Source organism: Dasypus novemcinctus, chromosome 14 (genome assembly GCF_030445035.2).
Source record: "Dasypus novemcinctus isolate mDasNov1 chromosome 14, mDasNov1.1.hap2, whole genome shotgun sequence".
NCBI lineage: Eukaryota > Metazoa > Chordata > Mammalia > Cingulata > Dasypodidae > Dasypus > Dasypus novemcinctus.
The window spans coordinates 76832289-76855005 of NC_080686.1; the positions used below are offsets into that span (position 1 = coordinate 76832289).

A 22717-nucleotide genomic window follows, 5' to 3' on the forward strand; every position below is an offset into this window, starting at 1 on the left:
TCTGTTGCTGCAATCTTTCAGGTCTTGGGAATCATCCTGAATTGTAACAACAGATATAGGCCATTTTATATCTTACTCCTTTTTTGACCTTGCCACTCAGATGTCTCAAAAGTAGTACAAACTTTAAATGTACATAAGTAATCTTTCCTGATTCAAATTTGCTTCTCCTCCATCATTTCTCATTTCAATGAATGGCCTCTTTATCCCCCACCTACATCCTCTCCCTTGATAATCTTTCCTTACTCACCCACACACGCATGGATAAGAACTCTAGTGTTTGTTAATTCTCCTCCCTGATATATCTCAAATCCATCACCTCACTCATTCTCCCCTATGCCCACATTTGTCTGAGCGCCAGTGCCTCTTGTGTGGACCACTACGATAGCCTCCTCTCAGGCCCTACTCCATGTGCTTTTGGTTACAAGAATCTTCTGTTAAAATGCAAGTATGATTCTGTCACGCAACACGAGCACACCTCCTCTCTCTCAAACCATTTGGTGGCTTCCTAATGCTCTTTGGAGAAAGTGAAAAATCCTTAAAATGACTTGCAGTGCTTTGCATAGTAGTCTCATCTCTAACCAGTTTTATATCCACTTCCTCTCACTTAACTATGCTCCAAATACAGCATATATTTTCGTTCCTCAAGAGTGCCTATAACTTTCTTCATGCCACTTAGACCATGTAGTTACATGTGTTTAGAATGCTCCCTCTATTGCCCCTCCTCAGACTTACCCTGCCCTGACTTTTAGGATTTATTTTTCATGTTTTAGCCTGAATGTCATCCCTTTGGGCTATATTCCCTAATCCTGCTCTCATAGGGCATGGCACCACTTTCTCATAGCTCTTATTACAATTGTAATTGTATTTTCTGTGCAAATATTTTAACTACATATTTATCTAGTTTCTTTACAGTTCAATAAATTTCTTGAGGGCATGGACTGTGTCTGTTGTTTTTATAATTCTATTTTCAGTGTCTAGCAAAGAAAAATTACTCAATAAATATTGGTTTAATAAATGAATGAAAGAATGAATAAATGCAGATAGTACTTAGCATTGCCCTATTTGTCCAAAAGAGTTAACAGAAGTACACCTTTTCACAATTTCTAAAACAAACCAACATATCAGATCTGTTGGTTTCTCTATGCCCATTAATATAATAAAATTTAACTTCATAAAAGTAATTCACATAGCAGCATATTTTAAAAGAAGAATTAAAACTAAGTAAAACATTAGGTTCTCCTACAATGCATAGGTATTAAAATCAATTTATAGCTTTCTAAAGGTTTATATAGATTTGATCAGTACATGAAAATATGTAGCATTGAAAATAAATACACCATGTTCTCTAAAACCTGGTGCAACATCCTGAAAATGTGTACTTTATTAAATCAAAATCTTCCGAAGTACAGACTAATATTTCAGGGTTTGATTGAATGGTGGAATTTATAAAAAAGAGACAAAAGTAAAAAAGTTTATACCAAATTTAATCTCTTTAAAAGGACTTTTAATATTTTCATTTTCATTATTCCTGATAGCTAGGACATAGAAAATGCTTACCATAATTTTGTAGCCTCTGACTCAATAGTTTGCTTACTCACAATTACAACAGCCAAATCCCTAATTTAGACCTGTGATCAGGCCTCTGTTTGCCTATCTTTCAGGTTTCACTCTCCTTCCTTGCAGTATATATAGTCCTGCTTTCAATCATTTCTTTTCTACTCCCCAAATCACACCACTTTTTAAAAAAATCCATTCACTGTTAAAGATAGTATTAATCAAATTCGAATCCTTTATGAAGCGCTTTTTAAAAAATCTTTCTAAAATGTATGCAATACCTCATATGCTCAAAGCTTCAAAATGTATTTTCTCAGAGAAAAGATTTAAATGTTTTCCAAAGTCTGATTGTACAGTGTCAATCTGTTTCAGGTTCTATGACTGTAATTGACTGGTACAACCCAAGATTCTGCTTTTAGCTGGAGAATGAAAATGGTACATTTCTCTAAAATATAATTGAACCATTTATGAAGGAGGAAACTCCTTTGGAAATAACTTGGGTTTTCACATATGTTATCCCTCAAAGGCTCCTAGAGTCTCCAAGGTCTAACAGCTGTGGGGCCATCTGTTTGCCAAATCAAGTTCCAAAAGCAAATGCTGTCAATACAACGTTTTTAAGCCAAAAAGTTGGGGTCAGATCAGAACTCATTACTAGATTATTGCTACCTTCCAAACATATAAGTCAACACCATTTAAAAAAACTCAAAATATTATGTGATAATTTTTGAGCAACAAATATGGTTTGAAGGTAGTTACATAATCACCTGGCTATGGCAATTTTTTTTCATCCATACAGTCCATCATACACCCTGAAAATATTTCATGATGCAAGGTGATAGCCATTATGGCTACAAAAGAAGGTTTCCTGTGTTTTTATAATATTCTGCAGGGGGTGTACACTACTGCATAATCCCACCCCTAGAGTGTGGTTTTGGTCGGTGAATATGATGAGACATCACTCCTATAACCATATTATGTTAAACGACGAAAGGGATTTTGTAGGTGTAACTTTGGTCATTAGTCAGTTGAATTTGAATTAAACAAAAGGGGATTATCCTGTCTTGGTGGGCCTGACCTAATCAAGGAAATCCCAGAAGAAGCATGAAGCAGCATCAGATGCTCTCCTGTTGAAGAAAACTGCCACATTGTGAGAGATTTCACAAGACTGGGAATGGCAAACATCCTCTAAGATCTGAGACCTCTGCCCTAAAGTGCAAGAAGCTGAATTTTTACACTAACCAGTGAAAATGAAATTGCAGCCACTGCTAACACTTATTTCTGCTTAGTGTGACTATGAGCTGAAAACTCAGTTAACCCATGTTTAGAGTACTGACACACAGAAACTGTGAGATTATAAATTTGTGTTGTGTTAGGCTACAAATGTGTGCACTTTGTTATGCAGCAATAGTGGGGAGGTGGCAAAAGTCTCTAATTGTTGAAGGATTCATAATCAATTCTTTGGAGCACTACAAGACTTCACCTTTTCAGTATATAAATGCATGGCTTTTAAAAAAGTTTTATCTGTTGTTGTTTGTTTTGACACCAGTGATTTAAGTGTTGGTATAGGGTAGGGTCAAGAACTGAAATAGTGTAGGGAAGAATTGAAAACTGACATCTCTCTAACATTTCTATCTCTACACTTGTGAAAAGAACTGTAGCTTCTGGCATTGCTATAATCTCTGCAGTAAGCACAATCCATAGTGCAATTAAAATTTTTAAAAAGTGAGAGGGAGATAAAAGGCTGCATAAAAAATCATTTCAGGGTATTTACCTCCTAAAACATAGGAACCTCTCTTTTGAGAGGCAAAATAATTTTCCATTAATTAATAATTAAACAAGTAGTTACTTAGAATAATGTGTTAGGAATCAGCATAGTAAATTCAGATTTTAACTTTGGAGAATACACAGTAGTTTCAGGGAAAAAGTTTACATTGATAGACTCAAAACTGTCACATTGTGTTTCATTAATCAAATATCACGTTCATTTCTACTCTTTGGTCAAGTGCAGTTCATATTTCACATCCTCATGCTAAAACTTATCTACTAGCACTAATTTAATATTAGCTTTCACATTTCTTCATCTGTATTATCTCGATTTAATGATTGCACTAAGATTCTTTTGGGAATACAGTGGAAACTGTTTAGGAGAATCATTATATTTTAAGCCAAAACCTAGAAAATATGTACATGGTGTTAAATTTTTAACAATATTGATACACAGTAAAATAGCATGGAAGGCAAAATTAAGGAGACAACAAGTTTGATTGACTTAAAAATAATATAATATTAGATTTCTCTCATCAGTTCAGAGGAATTTAGTCAACTTTGTAACTAATGTTTTATTTCGATAGAAGGTCAACAATGTAATCAATTAAACAAAGAAACTAAGTTTTATACTTTGGTACAGTGAGAAAAATATTTAGTTTGGAGTCACGAATACTTAACCTTGATTTTTTTCTGCCATTATCTAGTTACATGATCTTGCAAAAACAGTAAACTTCTCTGGAAAATTTGAGAAATTTTAATTATGCCAAGGTTTTACAAGATGTAACAGGAGCTTCAGTGCATTACTGGTGGGAATGTAAGCAGGTATGGCCATTGTACAGATTAGTTTGGAAGTAATCGGTCAAATCAAGAATGCATTTGGCACAAAAATATTCATAGCAATATTATTCACAACTGATAAAAGATGGAAGCAACTCAAATGTCCATGAAGCAGTCCATATATCCATCAACCAATGAATGGATAAGAAATCATGTGGTATACACATGTGATGGAATATTACTCAACCATTGGAAAGAAATGAAGTTTTAATACATTCAACAACATGGATAAACCCTGAAGACTCCATGTTGAGTGAAATAGTCCAGACAGAAAGACAACTATTGTATGATTTCACTGATATGAAATAATTAGAATAAGTAAACTCATGGAGTCAGAATCTAGAATATAGGTTACCAGGGGCTGAGTTGGAGATAGGGGATGGGGAGTATAGTAGTTTGATATGATTATGAATTCCAAAAATAGATATTAGATCATGTTTGTAATCTGGTCTGTACCTGGGCACAATTAAGTTATGAGTAGGGCTTTGATTGGGCCACTTCATTAGGGCATCGAGTCCCCACCCACCAAGGGCATGGCAAAAGGCATGGCAAAGGACAAAGTTGAGGGTTTCTGATGTTGGAGTTTTGGATGTTGGAGTTTGATGCTGAAACCTTAAGCTGGAGCCCCAGGAAGTAAGCTCACAGAGGAAACAGAAAAAAGCTCCAGGAAGAGAGGAATGCTGAGCCCAGGAAGACATAAACCCTGGGAAGAAAGGAACCCTGAACCCAGAGAGAAGCAAGACCCTGGAAGAGAAGAAACCAGGAAACCTGAACCCTCACAGACATGAGCAGCCATGTTGCTCCAACACGTGAAAATAGACTTTGGTGAGGGAAGTAACTTATGTTTATGGCCTGTTATCTGTAAGCTCCTACCCCAAATAAATCCCCTTTATAAAAACCAACCAATTTTGGTATTTTGCATTAGCACCCCTTTGACTGACTAATACAGGGAGTTAATGCTTAAATTTTACAGAATTTCTATTGGGGTTGATTATAAAGTTTTGGTAATAGATAGTGGTAATGGTAGTACAACATTGTGAGTATAATTAACAGCACTGAATTATGTATGTGAATGTGGATAAAAAGGGGAATTCAAGGTCATGTATGTGGTACTAGAATAAACATTAAATGAACAAACATAGGACCATAAAACATAATGAACTCTATTGTAAACAATATATTATAGTTAATATCACATTTATAAAAATGTTCTTTCCTGAATTATGAAAAATGTCCTTCATTAATACAAAGTGTTAATAATAGAGTGGATATGGGAACTCTGTATTTTATATATTTTTTCCATGATATTTCTGTAAATCTATAACTTCTCTAACAAAAAATTTATTAAGAATGTATATGTACTCAATAACTCAGCAATTATACTCCTGAGTACATATGGAGAATTCTTAAACTGGAGATCTCAAAGTTATATGTATGAAATTTTCATCAAAGAGTTATTTGTGGTAGCATGGAGATAGGGGTATTATATGTACCTAACATTATGTTAAACTCTATAGGATGGTGAATAACCTGGAGAGATATTTTAAAAATTATTGATATCTTGGCCTCATTCTAAGATATTCTTATCCAGCTGGTCTGGGAAGGGTCTAGGGATCCCAGCTGATTTGGTCAAGTGTGTGTAGTCAGGGGTGGGAGTTTTGGACAAAGATTAAAATCATAGTGATGCATGAGGGGCAAGAAATAGCAAGAGATCTGTAATGCAATGGCATCCACGTAAATTTAAAATGCATAAAACAAAAAATAACAATCTGTATTTTCTAATGATGTATGAAAAATAAGGGATATGTGGCAAACACACTTGAGTGATGATTTATGTGGGAAGATGCATGAAAGTATGGAATGATGGTAAAAGAGAATGGAACCTACGTAAAAACTTATATCCAGATAAGATACCAATAACTCTGATAATAGTGTTTCAAGAATAAAAAAACATGATTAACTCAATCCTCTGCAACTAAGCTGCAAACAATAATATAAATGACAATTAAAATGACAAAATAAAAACAGGGTAGAACTATTTGATCTTAAAGTTGCTTCTAGCTTTTATTGTGCATTTCTTTCTTTTTACTCTAGATAACATTTCTTTAAATATATTTTCATCTGGTTAGAAAACTCTGCTTCTCTCACTGTCTTTTCATTTAAACCACTTTTTCTTGAGCTGAGTTGCACCTATTAAGTGAGAATTCAATAAATAGAGAGGAATATGTTGACTTATGATTATTATAAGAGGAATAATTCAGGGAACAATCCATGATAGGTCTCGAGTAGGAGAGACTTAGAAAAGGACAGAGGAATTACAATAAATGTTTTCAGATATTTAAACGATCCTGTTATATGAAAAAATGGCACATCATGTCTTTGATACCACATGGATGAATCGGAATCACTAGACAGAATTTACAGGAATACAGTTCAAAATACAAGAGGGTAGCTATTTAGAGTTGTCCAAACAGAGAAAGTGCTGCTTTGAAAACTGTGAGTTCACTCCCTGATATTGAGGGATTAATACCAAATGCCAGACAGTGACACATTTGGAAAAAGACTTTGACCAGGGGGAAACATTAAATACAAAAGATTATTTAAGACTAAGAGATTTCAAAGTGAATCTGGATGTCCTTCCCATAGGCACATCTCAGGCAGATCTCACTAACTGCCACAGAAAACAAAGCCTCAAACAGGGGTGCTCCTGGGGGCTCTAGAGACATTCCGGCACTATAGGAAAAACACACTACTCCTTGAAATCAGCATGAAAGTTTGGTGGGCCTTACCTTGAAATCTATATGATATCCTATTTCACAATGTAACAGAGTTAAACTCACTTATAATTTCCCTACACACGATTCTCTGATCCCTTTTATTTGAACCTATAATTAGCACTATATGCATTAAACATATGTTCCAGAGGCTTAAGTCTTCTGGCTGTTCATAAGCCAGTTGAGTCCTGATATCAGCAGTATTGCAGCCAACACCCACTCTCCAGGTCATGGGATTCACCCAGGAAAACTAACAAAGTTAGTTGATGAACAATACCCACTGCAAAAGAAAGAGTATCCACAATTACAAGCAAAACAATTCCTTTCATCTGCCCCATAAGATCTAAACCTCATCTCAGTCTGAAGCAGAGTGGGCATCACTATCCCCAAATCTTCAGGATTGTGGAATGAACAAATATTTAAAGGGGGAATGCAACCATGGACCAAAGTTGACTTATTATTATTATAGTAATGGAAGAACTTGTAACACTGATATAAAGATAGTGGTTACCACAGGTTCTCAGGGGAGTGGGAGGGAGAATAGGTGAAACATAGGGCACACTTAAGGCATTGGAATTGTTTTGCACGATATTGCAGTAATGCATACAGGCCATTATTCATTTTTCCAATACCTATAAATGTATGCAATGCAAAGGGAAAACCTTAATTTAAACTATAGACCATGGTTAGTAGCAATGCTTCAATATTTGCTCATCAATTGTAACAAATGTACCACAGTAATGTAAGATGTTATTAATAGGGGGAAATACAAGAAGGGGAGGCAGTGGGGTATAGGGAAATCCCCTATACTTTCAATGTAACTTTTCTATCATCTAAACTGTCTTTAAAAATAAAGTTTTAAAAAATGCAAAAAAATAAATGAACCTCGGAAATAATTTAAAAAAAGAAAAAGAAATTGTGAGTATACAGTTACTGGAGTTTACAAAACTAGTATGGAATGCAATAGATGTAATTTTGTGTTGGTGTTTCCTACTCAAACAATGGACTTTCACTCAGATCAAGTGATGATAAACATACTCTGTTTTATCTCCTTTTCTGTCCTCTTGTTTGGGGTCCATGATAAGGAATGGCGGTGGTTGGAAGCTATATATACTGAAGAAAAACATATTCTTAAGCCTAATCTATTTACGTGTGTGTGAACGCATTGTAAGTAGGACTTTTTGATGAGGCTATTTCAGTTAAGGCTGTGACCCACCTCAATCAGGATGGGTCTTAATCATATTGCTGGAATCTTTTATAAATGGAATGAAATTTAGACATAGAAAGTCACAGAGAGGGCAGCCAGAAGCTGAACATCAGTGGAACCTGGAAGAGAATGGAGAGACCAGGAGATGCCACCATGTGCCATGTTACGTGACAAGCTAAGGACCAAGGGCCACCAGCAGCTTGCCCCAAAACGAGAGAGTCTTCAGGGAAAAATGATGATACCTTCATTTAGACTTTTTTCATAACCCCAAAGTTATGAGTGAATAAATTCACATTGGTTAAGTAGATTTATAAATAGTATTTTCCTGAGCAACCAAGAAACTAAAAAAGATGTTGGGACTAGGAAAGTGGGGAGCTGTTATTGAAAATACCAAAAATGTAGAAATCACTTTAGAATTGGGTAATGGGTAGAGGAGGGAAGAATTTTTAGATGCTTGATAGGAAAATAAGCCTAGATTTCTTTGAAGAGACTATTGATAGAAATAAGCATCCTAAATTTACTTTCAATGAGAACTTAGAAGAAATTGATGATTGTGTTATTGGAAACTGGAGGAAAGCTAAATTTATTATAAAGTGGCAGAGAACTTTGAAAAATTGAGATGTGATGTTTGATGGAAAGCAGAACTTGAAAGTGATAAACCTGAATATTTAGCAGAGAAGATTTCCAAGATAAGTATGGAAGGTCCACCCTGATTTTTCCTTGCATCTTATAGTGAGATGAGAGAGGAAAGGAATAAGCTGAGAACTGAACTCCGGGGCACAAAGAAACCAGAAATGGTGTGGTTTGGAAAATTCAGAACCTATCCAGAACAGGGTTCCATATGAGTGTTCATTGGACATGGATACAGTCAGCCATTTCAGTACTAGTCAGGATTGGATATGCAGTTACCCAGGAAGGATCTGTGTAAGATTCCATTGTCTAAAGGTATGGATCCCTATGAACTACATGCAAAACAAAGTTATTGCAAAATTTGTATGAGTAGATCCACTGCCAGGCAGGACTTAAAAGAACATAAAAGAGACAAATTGAAGGAAGAATGACTTCAAAGGCAGAAGAATGGAAGCCAAGATCTGAATCAAATATATCTTCTCAGACCAAGAGAGCTGACCCACCCATGTATGGGGAGAGTGGGTTCACCCCTCTGCATGGAAGGGTTAGGTCTTCTGCCCTGGCACTTGGAGTGGGTAAACTTTCTAACCCAATGTTCAGAAAGAGCACTGTCACCCCGGTGCCTGTAGAGGGTGGGACCAGTGCTCCACCATTTGTAGAGAACCTTGCTGCCATTCAGATGAAGAGGGAAGAGCCTTTAACCAAGGGTTCGGTATAAGCAAGGCTACTGCACAAGCACTCATAAGAGTAAAACTACTGCTCCATCAGATCTGGAGGACAAAATATTTATCCAAAGATTACAGTCACATTTGAAATCTAACGGAGTTGTCCCTGTTGAGTTTCAGATTTGTTTGTGACCCATGGCCCCTGTTTTCCTTCCAGTTTCTCCCTAGTGGATAGGAATATACATCCTAAGCCTATTCCTCCAGGCTTATCCTCCTGTTCTCTAGGCTTCACAGTCCACAGTGGAGAATTGTGCCCCAGGACAGATCACATCAATAATTAATTTTGATGTGACTTTATACTTCACATGCTACTGAAATGACTTAAAGCTTTTGGGATATTGCTATGGAATGAATGTATTTTGCATATAGAAAGAACATGTCCTTTTGGAGTTCAGAGGGTGGAGTGTGGTGGTTTGGAACTGTATTACTGCAGAAAATATGTTCTTAAATCTAATCTACTGCTGTAGGTATGAACGACTGTAGTCGGATTTTTTATTGAGGTTGCTCCAGTTATGTGTGGCCTACCTCCATAAGAAAGGGTCTTAATCCTATTATTGAAGTCTTTTTATAAGCAGAATTAAGTTCAAACATAGAGAGAGAACAGCGAGAGGGAGCGTCCAGAATCTGAATTCAATGTAATCTGTAAGAGAAGGTAGAGACCAGGAGATGCCATCATATGCCTTGATATTTGACAAGCAAGCTAAGGACCAGGGTCACTAGCAGCCAGCCCTAGAGAGCCACTGTCTTCAGGGAGAAATCAGTGCCTTGAGGATGCCTTGATTTGGACTTTACTCTTAACCTCAAAGCTCTGAGTGAACATATTCCCATTGTTTAAGCTGATTCATTTCATGGTATTTGATTGTGCAGCCAAGAAACCTATACCAGTATATGATTTCATTCTTTAAGATGGTTTGGGCTCATAAATATCAAATTTGATCTTTTGCAAGGTTTCTTTTACATTTGCAATGCAATGAGAGATAAGAAAAATTATCTTCTGCATGAGTCAGTTGTTTCTGATTATATTCTAAAACGTATATTATTTTTCAATGTAAGTTAAACTATACTTGAGCAAAATTTAAGTTTGGTGCACAAATGTAAAATATACCCATTGAGTATATATCAATTTTGATCTGCATGTTCATGTAATTTTTGAAATTCTCTATGAAACAAATTTTATGTACACTAATAACTAAATGATTTAATACTATTGAGAGGAAAAATTCACAAGGACATGAATAATTACAAACCAAAACAGTTTAATAATGGTGATTATGACAGAAATCTGAGTGTGACTAATATGAAATCTTGCTTGAGAACATCATGAATGCTTCAGCCATTGAAATATGTTAAAGCAAAACAGAGAACATCAAAATGGGAATTAAAGGGTTCTGATATTTATATTCAGAAGACCCAAGTTCACAATTTGGCATGGCCATCTAACCAATGTGTCCCGCTTTACAAAACTCTGTTTCTTGATTTCTGAAATTCATTTCAATGCAATTAATATTTATCAAGTGACTGCTATGGGACAAGCCCTAAGTACACAAAGTGCAGTGTCAGGAGATCAAAATCTGGGAGTAGGGCTGCATATTCGAATCCAGAGGAATAGAAATGAATAACTAAAGTAAGCACATTGTATAGTTGCTCCAGAATGAAGAGATTAACAGTACAGTGAGTGGATCAGGAAAGGAAGCCTGAATATAATAATATCTACTTCAAAGCTTTGGTTTAAGGATGAAAAGAGATAAGGTATGTTGAAATAGTATGTCTTTTATTCATTAAAAAAAATTTTTTTTTAAATTATGAAACACTTAATGAATTTGCATGCCAGCCTTGTTCGGGGGCCGTGCTAATCTTCTCTGTATCACTCCAATTTTAGTGTATATGTTGCTGAAGTGAGCATGAAATAGTATGTTTTTCTCATTTGATGGACAAAGTTTGGAATGTGAAATATTTGTCACATTCTTCTTTTCCATTCCTGCTGATACCATACCCAATTAAACTCCTAATTACTTCACATGTGGTTATAAGGAATATAATTTTTTTTTCTCATGTGCCATAATGATGGGACATTTTCTTCAGAAAGTTAGAGTTAAAATAAATATGTGTTCCCTTTGAATAAATAGTTTGGTGCCTTTGGTTAAAGAGAATAATGGAAACTAGATTATAATGAACTACCTTCTAGAATTTTTCCCAAGACAGAGCAAGATTACAATTAAACCAGTAAGAAAAATATTGGAATAATTACTGGTAAATCAATAATAAAGAGTGAAAATCATTAATGGCATGGAATTAAAGCCTTTTTTTTTAAGTGATAAGGCAGTTGGAAAAGATTAGAATTTAAGTATCCTGTAAAAACTTCCCAGATAAACTACAATTTTAGAATTTAAATATCCAAGAACCTGCTGCTATGACAAAGAGAAATAATGATTTGGTTTAGACAATAGGAATTTATTGGCTCACAGTTTCAGAGGATAAAAGGTTTGTTTCCTCATGGGCTTGGTAGCATTTGGACTGGCCAGCAGTCCTTAGAGTTTCTTGGTTTTCTAGTCAGATGACGATGTCCTCTCCTTTCACTTGCATGTTGCTGCCCACTTCTGACTTCTGGCTCCTCAGTGTGACTTTCTTTTATTATTTCTGAATTTCTTCTGCTTCTAAAGCACTCCAGAGGGCTCCTATAATCTGGATTAAGACCCAACCTTGGGAAGCAGACTTGATTCAATGGATAGAGTGTCCGTCTACCACATGGGAGGTCCACGGTCCAAACCCCAGGCCTCCTTGACACGTGTGAAGCTAGCCCATGTGCAGTGCTGATGTGTGCAAGGAGCGCCATGCCACGCAGGGTTGTCCCCCATGTAGGGGAACCCCAATGTGCAAGGAGTGCACCCCATAAGGAGAGCCACCCAGCTTGAAAGAAAGTTCAGACTGGCCAGGAGTGGCGCAGCACGCACAGAGAACTGACACAGCAAGATGACTCAACAGAAAGAGACACAGATTCCCAATGCCGTTGACAAGAATGGTAGTGGACACAGAGGAGCACACAGTGAATGGACACAAATAACAGACAGCTGGGGCAGGGGTGGGGAAAGGGAGAGAAATAAAAATAAATCTTAAAAAAAAAAAGACTCAACCTTGTTCAGTTAGGCCACAACTTAACTAAAAGTAACATATCTGAGAGATTCTATTCACAATGTGTTCATAACCATAGGAATGCAGATTAAGATTAAGAACATAACTAATTGGGTTACACACTTCAATCTACCATAGACTGCCCTCTGCACCAAAAGACATGTTTTCCATATGCAAAATACAGTCATTCTATTACAACATTTCTACCTCCTTAAGTTATTTCAGTAAAAACTCAAAGTTCAAAGTCTCATCAAAATCAGTTATAAGTGTGGTCCATCCAATGGTAAAATTCCTCTCCATTCCACAGTTCCTTCATCTTAAATAAGGATAATAATGCCTACCTCATAAAGTGAGTGTGACAAGAGTTCCATGGACCAGCCTAGCCATACTCAGTGCATGACATAAGTAGAAGCTCAAAGAAAATTAGTTCTTTTACTTTTCTCAAGTTTTTTTTTTTGCTTTGTTAAGTGAACTATTGTACATAGTCATGGTCCTTTTATGTATGAAGCAAAGGAGGAACGACATAAATGTAAACAGTATAAGCTATTATTTAAGTGGAAGAAGTATAACACATCTGGATACTTTAACATATTATCCGTTGGACAGTACTAGAGGGTAGAATATTCAAGAATAGGTAACTCACAGGGACAAAAGGAACTTATGTAGAAATAAAGTTTGACCAGAATATTCTGTATTATAAGTATTTATGTTTTAAGCATTAATTCAATGGCAATTCTGAGAATTTTTATTTTTTTGAAATAGAACATTTAAATTGTATCAAAAACATGGATAACTAAAATCATGTTGGTTCCAACAATAAGCCAAACTCTATCACATATGGTAGAAAGCTTCCTGCAGATATGTGTGGTATGTAACTATATACTGAGTGAAAAAATAAATTAGGATTCTGAGTTCTCTAAGTGATAGAAAATGTAATGTAAGAGCCATAGGGTTGGGTATGTAACAACTCCCAGTTATTGTGGTTTTCTATAATGAGTTCTGAAAGATTCCTTTATTTCCTGGAATCAGGGATTAGAGAATCAGGGTTATAGGTGGTCACTCATTTTCTCTTTTTTTTCCTTTTGTTTCCCATCATTGGTACTTTAGAACTGGAGGCAAGCCAAGGACCAGCATTTTTTGCTTGGCAGCCTAAATGGGGCTTAGATTAGGAAGGAAAAGCAAAAATTATTAGGAAAGGAAAATCACTTTATTAACCTTTTAAGAAATTGAAGTGTATAGATGATTTCTTTGTTCAGGTTCTTTTAGTGCCAAATTGAAATATTTCTGCATAAGATATGGACATATAGTAGAACTTTAAAAATCCTGCCAAACCTCAGCTTCTAAAATAAATACCACATATTGGATTGACCTAAACAGTGGGAATTTAATGGATCATGGTTTTGAGTCTAAGAGGAGTCCAAAATTGAAGGATCATCAGGGCAATACTTTCTACCAGAAGACTGTGGCATGCTGGGGCTGGCTGCTGCAGATCCTTGGTTCTTGAATTTTCTGACCATGGCAGTGTACGTGGTAATGTGTTCTCCCTTCTCCTCAGGGATCCATTGACTTCTTGCTTCTCCCCATGGCTTCTCTGTGAGTCCTCTAGTAATAGGATTAAGCTCCTCCCTGATTCATCTGGTCCACATGTTAACTGAAGTAACCTCCTCAAAAAGTGCTATTTACAATGGGTTCACACCCACAGAAATGGATTAGAATAAGACCATATTTTCTGGGGTACATAATTCCAAGTAACCATACACTAGATATGTTTTGATAACATTCTTTTTATAGACATAGACTTGTTATAGCACTCTTGAAATTTTGCAATTATATATTTCTTTATGTGCTTATTTGCAAATGTTTATGATGGAGGGAGCAATGTTTGTTGTTGTTATTATTGTTTACAGCTGTATCCTTAATGTCTACGATACAGCAAAAAAATTAAAATTATTGAATTGTCAGAAGCTCCTTTCCAGCCCTTCTGCTTATACTATTGTATTTTCACAAGGTTTAACATGGAAAGGTTACCATACTGTAAAATATTTTAGGGAGATGTGTTTTATTTCGGTCTTTTGAAAATAGGATAAGGGAAAACCAGTTTGTGTGCTATTAAACAACAAGGAAGTGTGTTAGAAATGTTTGTCTTCTAACTTTCCTCTGTGCGTGTGTATGCTATTTATTTATTTACTTAAATATGTATTTTTATTTTTTTGAAAAATACTTAGATTACACAAAATGTTATACAAAAAAATATAAGGGATTCCCATATGCCCCACTCCCCTCACCTCCCACCCTTTCCCACCTTAACAACTTATTTCATTAGAGTGATACATTCATTGCAGTTGATGAACACATTTGGAGCATTGCCAGTAAGCATGGATTATAGTTTACATTGTAGCTTACACTCTCTGCCACTCAAATCTGTAGGTTAGGGCAGAATATATAATGACTTATATGTGTTGTTGCAATATCATTCAGGACAAATCCAAGTCCCAGAAATGTACCCATATTATATCTCTTTTTCCCTTTCCCTGCCTTCAACATCTCCAGTGAAGACTGTCTCCACATCAGTGGTATAATTTCTTCCATTGCTAAAATCACAATAAGTCTATAGTAGAATACGAGTAAGTCTACTCTAGTCTATATTTTATTCCCTAATCCTAAGGATTCTGGGATGGTGATGCCCACTCCACCTCTAATTGAGAGGGGTTCTTGATTCCATATGGCTGATGGATGGGCCTCTCTTCCTTGCAATTGTAGACTCTCTTGGTCCTTAACATGGTGGTTGTCCATCTTCACCAACTTGTTAGTTTTCCTGGGTGAGTCTAATGAACTGGAGAGTAGGTGTTGCAACTTTGCTGAGGCTCAGGGAAAAGCTGGTATTGCCTAATATTTTAAGAATTTTGAACTCAAAAGTATATGTGTGGACAACCAGCAAGATGGTGGCAGAGTAAGGACCCCCCTAGGGACAGCCCCTGCTACAGGGCAGTTAATAAATACCCAGAGCTATCTGGAGCTAGCTGAAGTACCTGTTTGGGGCTCCAGGATGCCAGAAGAGCAACCTGCAACATTCTTGAAGGAATGGAAGGAGGATGCTGTTCATCCTCAGAGAAGACTCATAAGTAGAGCACTCCACACCACAGAGGCCAGTGCCCATCCTCCATTGGCGGCACACACTGCCTTGGGAGCTGTTCCGTGGCTGAAATTGAAAGCGCCATTTCCCAAAAGCAGGAAAGGAAGAGATGGTTGGGCACCAACTTCAGCTACTAATGACTAAATTCAACGGGTTAAAGTATAGTCCTGAGAACAGCTAAAGTTTGAGTCTGTACAAGTCAGAAAAAGGTTGGTAGCTGCCATCTTAACTCTGCACCTGGCATGAGGGGAAATGGGGCAGACTGAAAATCACAGGGCTGCTGGGGACCAGCTTCTTTTCATCCAGGTCAGACTGCAGCTCTAGCCTGAGCCCTAGTGCCACCTCCAGCAGGGAGGAAGCTGGAGGACCTGCACCAGCTTCTCTGGGATATTAATGGCCAAGCTGCAGAGACTGGTAATTTTCCTACTCTGGCAACAAGAACCACTCCAGGAGCTATTCTGTGGCTGGAATTGGAAGCTCCATTTCCCAAAATCTGGGGAGGAGGAAATGGTTAACTGCCTATGTCAGCTACTGATTGGTAGACTCTGCTGGTTAAGATATAACCTTGGGAACATAAATGTTATGAATCAGCCCAAGTCAGTGGCCACCAGTTTGACTCTGCCCACAGCCTGAGGGGAAGCCTGGACTGAAAATCACAGTGTGGTAGGAACCAGTTTCTTTCAGGGAGATCGGCCTGCAGCCCTCGATTAGGCTTCAGCCCCACCTCTGGCAGTGAAGAGGCTGGCGGACTCTGAACCAGCCTACCCAGGTAACTGCAGGTGTCTTTGACTGGCACAGTCTGATAATCAGAAGTCTACCAGGGCAACTGCAGTAATCTTGGACCTGCACTGCATAGAGTGCTGCCCACACCTGCAGCTCCATCCCTGCCCCAGGCACAGAAGAAAGAGGCATGACGCTTCATCAGTCTCTGAACAACTACAGTCTAGGCATGCAGGACTTGGATTATTTCACACAGTTGTGACTCTGTCTCTACCCCTGGCAAAAGAGAAAGATGAAAGAAGCTTCATGAGTCCCAGGGGCAATTAGGGCAGCTGTGGAAACAGCTTATAGCACCAATTACAACCTTGGCTCCTAATGCACAACCAGCAAGAGAGAAAGGGCAGAAAACCCTAAATTAAAGAGAAAAATTACACCCAGAGGGAAGGAGCTGTGGCTCAATCATTTGGGTTCCCATCTACCATATGGGAGGACCTGGGTTTGCATCCCTGGGCCTCCTTGTGAAGGAAGGCTTCCTGGCATGCTGCAGAGAGCTGCCCGGCCCTCACATATAGTGGAGCACTGCTCAGCCCACAAGCGCCATGGAGAGCTGACTCAGCAAGGTGACACAACAACAACAAAAAAAGGGAGACTAGCAAAAACACAGAAGAGTGCACAGTGAATGGACACAGAGAGCAGACAGCAAGCAAGCCACAAGGGAGAAAGGGAAATAAAATAAATAAATATAGTCACAGAAGAATGCACAGCAAATGGACACAGGAAGCAGAAAACATGCAAAAAGCCACAAGGGGAGGGGGGATAAAAAAAATTGCACCCAGAATAAATACTCTAGTAATACAGATGCCAAGGCATCAACAAAAAATTACAATCCACACCAAGAAATAGGAAACTATAGACCAGTTAATGGAAAGAGATAAGCCTCCAGATGACATAGAGGAGTTGAGACAACTAATCATAGATGTTCAAACAAATCTCCTTAATGAATTCAATGAGATGACTGAAGAGATTAAGGATTTTAAGAAGACACTGGATGAGCACAAAGAAGGATTTGAAAGCATACATAGAAAAATAGCAGCTCTTATGGGAATGAAAGGTGCAATAAAAGAAATAAAAAATACACTGAATCATACTATAGGAGATTTGAGGATGTAGAAGAAAGGATTGCTGAGCTTGAAGAAATGGCCTCTGAAAGTGAACATACAAAAGAACAGATGAAGAAAAGAATAGAAAAAATTGAACAAGGTCTCAGGAAACTAAATGACAGCAAAAGGCATGCAAACATATGTGTCATGGGTGTGCCAGAAGGAGAAGAGAAAGGAAAAGGGACAGAAGGAATATTTGAAGAAATAATGGTAGAAAATTTTCCAACCCTACTGAAGGACATAGATATCCATGTCCAAGAAGCACAAGGTGCTTCCATCCGAAAAAAACTGAAAAGACCAACTCTGAGACACATACTCATCAGAATGTCAAATGCCAAAGACAAAGAGAATTCTGAGAACAGCAAAAGAAAAGCAATGCATAACATATAAGGGATAACCAATAAGTTTAAGTGCTGATTTCTCACCAGAAACAATGGAGGCAAGAAAACAGTGGTCTGATATATTTAAGATACTACAAGAGAAAAACTTCCAGCCAAGAATCTTAGATCCAGCAAAACTGTCTTTCAAAAATGAGGGTGAGATTAGAATATTCACAGATAAATAGAAACTGAGAGTGTTTCTGAACAAGAGCCCAGACTTTCAGGAAATATTAAACGGTGTTCTAGAGCCTGAAAAGAAAAGACAGGAGAGAGAGGCCTGGAAGAGAGTCTAGAAATGAAGATTATATCAATAAAAGTAATGAAAAGTGTCAAAAGAGTGGTGAAAATAAAATACAACAGATTAAACTCAAATAGTCAGGAATAAATTTAAGCAACAATGTAAAGCACTTGTATTCAGAAAACTGACAACTCACTGTTAAAAGAAATCAAAAAAGTCCTAAATAACTGGAAGAACAGTTCATGCTCATGGATTGGAAGACTAAATGTCATTAAGATGTCAATTTTACTCAAATTGATATACAGATTCAATGCAGTTCTGATAAAAATTCCACCAGCATTGAGAAAAAGTTGAAAATACAATCATCAAATCTATTTGGAAGGGTAAGGGGGCTGAATAGCCAGAAATACCATAAGAAGGAAAAGCAAACCTTCATCTCCAGATTTTAAATCATATTACCTAGCTATAGTGGTAAAAAACAGTGTGGTACTGGCATAAAGACAGACACATAGACCAATGGAAACAAATTTATGATTCAGAAACAGATCCTCACATGTATGGTCAAGTGAATTTTGACTAGCATGTCAAACCCACACAGCTTGGGCAGAACAATCTATCCAACAAATGGTGCTGAAAAAATTGGATAACCATAGCCAAAAGAAGGAAAGAGGACACCTATCTCAAATCTTATTTGAAAATTAACTCAAAATGGATCAAAAGCCTAAATGTAAAAGCAAGAACCATAAAACTTCTAGAAGAAATTGTAGAAAAACATCTTCAAGACCTGGTGGTAGGTAGTAAATTCTTAAAGGTGATAAGAGGGGAGGACTGAGATGGGCTATTGATACTTAATGTATGCAGAAGTTTTAATTAGCTTTACTGTAAAAGTATGAAAATGCATAGAGTGGATGGTAACACATAGTGAGCAACAGCTAGTTCATAAATGGGAAAATGGATGAAAATGGTAGACAAGGAATGTAAATTACAATTGACAGAATGCTAGGGATAATCTAGGAATTGCATAGCACAGTCAACCAAGAGCTAGATGAGAATTGTGGTTGCTGGTACAGATGCAAGTGTCTTTGTGAGACAGAGCAAATGTACATAACTACTGGAGGGTGTTGGGAATGTGGAGAAGGATGGGAAAAATACAAAAACTGGAGTGACCTATGAACTGTGGTTAGCAGTAATAATTTAATATTCTTGCATCTATGTGAAAGATGTACTGTGTTGATAATGAAGTAGTATGGAAAATGTGAGCCAGATGTACACTATGGACATGGAAACAATCATATGATATTACCTTATCCTGTAACAAATATCCCACCCAGTGTGGTATGGTGATGGAGGGGTGTTATTCGGGAATTCTGCACAGGTGCATGATAATTTTTATAAATGTGCAACTTCTGTCATAAAAAATATATTTGAAAAATAATAATGGGGTGGGTTAGGAGAAAAATACACAAAATATAATATAAGGACTATGATTAGTAGTAAGATTTTGACAATATTCTTTCATAATTTGTAACAAACATCTCACAACAGTGCGAGGTGTTGTTGGAGGGTTGATGTATGGGTTCCCTGTATGATATTATGCCTGTTTGCTTTGTAAGTTCACAACTTTTACTATTTGCTTATAGTTTATGTATGTTCATACATAAATGATATAAAGATAACAATAATTAGGTAAGCTGGGGAAAATACTTTGGTTATCAGTAATATTTTGACAATGCTCTTTAATCATTAGTTAAAATTGTCCAACAACAATGAAAGGAATTGGTGGTTAGGTGAGTTATGATAGTCCTTTATGATGTTATATGTTTCTTTTGTAAGTTTACAACTATTACTATACACTTACTGTTTATGTATGTTTATGCGTGAGTGATATACTTCAATAAATTTTTTTAAAGTATACGCTTAACTACTAATTATAAGGACTCCTTAGCCCACTGTAAAGGGTCTTGGGAAGAAATGCAAAACCATATTATTATTGATGCACAAAAACAAATGTCCAAAAGTAGATATGGATTGCTTAGCCCCAGAGCTCATGATCATGCAAGAGGCTAAGGAGTTTGTGTTCCACTTATTTTTTTACTTACTAAAAGTCCTGGAAACAGCTGATAACCTTCTTAATCTGTTAAATTTTGTCAAACTTCTTAGATTCCCCAGTATGAATTATGATTTACAGTGTGATGTATCTAAAAACTAATCTTTTAGAAATGTTTTAAGATATTTTATTTTTCAATATCACAAACTGATTAAATCTGACAAATAGCAGAAATCAGATGATTATACAAGGTAGTACACTGTATTTCTACACATTTGTGATAGTAATAGTTAGGCAAGCAATACAATATTTAAGTTGCAGCCACTATTTAAAAATAAAAGGTAGATAATGTTTGGATGCTCATTACAAACGTGCCTTTTGAATGGGATTTAAGATAATCTGTTACATTCATTTTGAAACCAAAACCAAGCAATAAGATAGTTCGTGTTTGATAGAAGATACTTTTCCATGGCACTTCTGCACTTCTTTTACCAGTTTTTGCAAGGCCAGGATTAGGGTCAGGTAAGTTAGGTAATAAGATTTGCTATAATCTTTTTGAGGGCACCAGAAAATATAGTAATCAAGATAAATATGTTATAGGTAACCATTTTAAAAGCAAATTTAAATAATGCGAATTTTGATGCGAATTTCCTATGATGAACAAGATATCAAAAATTTAAGTAGAGACACAATCAATATTATTGTCTTTTTCCTTTTGTTTCAAACACCAGTAAGACAAATATGCCCAAATATTTAACTTTATAAAACAAGCCTTATGTGTTATTGCTACTTAAAGGTCCTTATATGTATTTGCTTTAAAAGAATTTATATTGATACAGATGAAAAAACAATGGTACATTTTATTACATTACACAGACATAAGCTTTTGTTCTGGATTCGCTTTCAAATGATGTTTGTATAACAATTTTGGATGACAGGAATATACCTCCCTCTAGAACACAGGACAGATTTCCTGAACAGGATAATAAAAATAATACCTCCTTGGTACAAAGATTAGGGAGATTTGCTAGAACCTCCCATTTAAATGATTGGTGTTTCTGAAGTTCAAGATTTCTCCACTATATACAATCTCACTGCACACATAGGGTCTGCCTGGGATTCTTCACTTTGCCATGTGTTCCTTAGATGGCAATTTGCACAAGGGAAACTGATTTGTCTATGAACCTCAAACTTTTTTGCTCTGTTGTGATTCATACATTTTTTTGCCTTTAACTTATGATTCTCATGTTTTCTGCCAGCATCTGTGATGACACTGTGGCAGGCTAACATGTCAGCCTGCAAGTGAGCAATATGTCAGACCCACAGTTTTTGAGTGTTCTTTTATTTTTTTTCTTTTCAATTCCTCTAAAGGTGAATAAAATTGGGGAAATTTCTACGTGTTACTGTCTTTGATGGTGGAATAACAAAACCCCACAGATACTTGGCTTAAACAATGGGAATTTATTGCCACACAGTTTTGGAGGATAGAAGTCCAAAATCAAGGCACCAATAAGATCATGCTTTCTCTGAAGTGTGTCTCATCCGATCGATGACTTGCCTCAATCTTTGTCTCTATCACATGGCTATCTCTCTCTCTCTCTAACTCCTCCCATCTGTCTCTTAAAACAGCTGTGTCCAAATTCCCCCTCCTTATAAGAATTCCTTTTATATTGGTTTAAGAACCACCCTGGTTCAGTTTGGACTCACCTCAACTTATAAGAGATTCAAAGTTCCTATTTACAAATAGACTCACATCACAGGATGGGAGGTTAGGACTTGAACATATTTTTGTCCTTTGTGCAGCACATGATTCAATCTGTAACAGTTACAAGGTGGTATAGTTTTTCATGTGATACACTTTATCTGTGCCAAAATATTTAACTTTTAAAAACAAGCCTTACGCATTATTGCTATTTAAAGGTCCTTACATGTATTTGCTTTAAAAGAATTTATAGTGATGCAGTTGAAAAAACAATGCTAACTTTCATATGCTTTCTATGTTTGCATTCATTATATTAGAGGATACCCAAAGTGCAGGAGTAGTTAAATTTTCAGAGGATGAGACATGTATTATAAGCACAGCACTCTGTGAATGCATAACATCTCTATGCTGAATTAAATCTAATTTTGTGACAGCTGTAAAAATGGCTACCACATAGAGAAAAGCAAGGAAATCAAATTTATGCTACTCTCTGAAAAGTTCCAATGCTAAATAGAGCATTGTTCTGAATTTTAAACCATAACATTTCTGCTCTAGTGAGGTTCCTGGGAAAATGAAATTCTTTAGAATATATTTATAAATCACCTTTCATCATGAAAATTGTGAAATCATTTCCAAGTAAATAAGAAAAGGAGGCAGGAGACACACAGAAATTATTTGTTCATAAATATCTAGGGCAGAAAATATATTGGCATC

General features: G+C 36.5%; 1 protein-coding gene and 1 non-coding gene across 3 annotated transcripts in view; both read right to left on the minus strand.

Moving 5' to 3' along the window:
• CSMD3 (CUB and Sushi multiple domains 3) overlaps positions 1–22717 on the minus strand; it is a 1328729-nt gene that overhangs the window by 1016850 nt on the left and 289162 nt on the right. The gene's annotated exons all lie outside the window — the stretch shown is intronic.
• On the minus strand, positions 11291–11397 carry LOC111761406 (U6 spliceosomal RNA). The gene has a single exon (XR_002794783.1). It is a non-coding gene; the product is annotated as a U6 spliceosomal RNA (small nuclear RNA).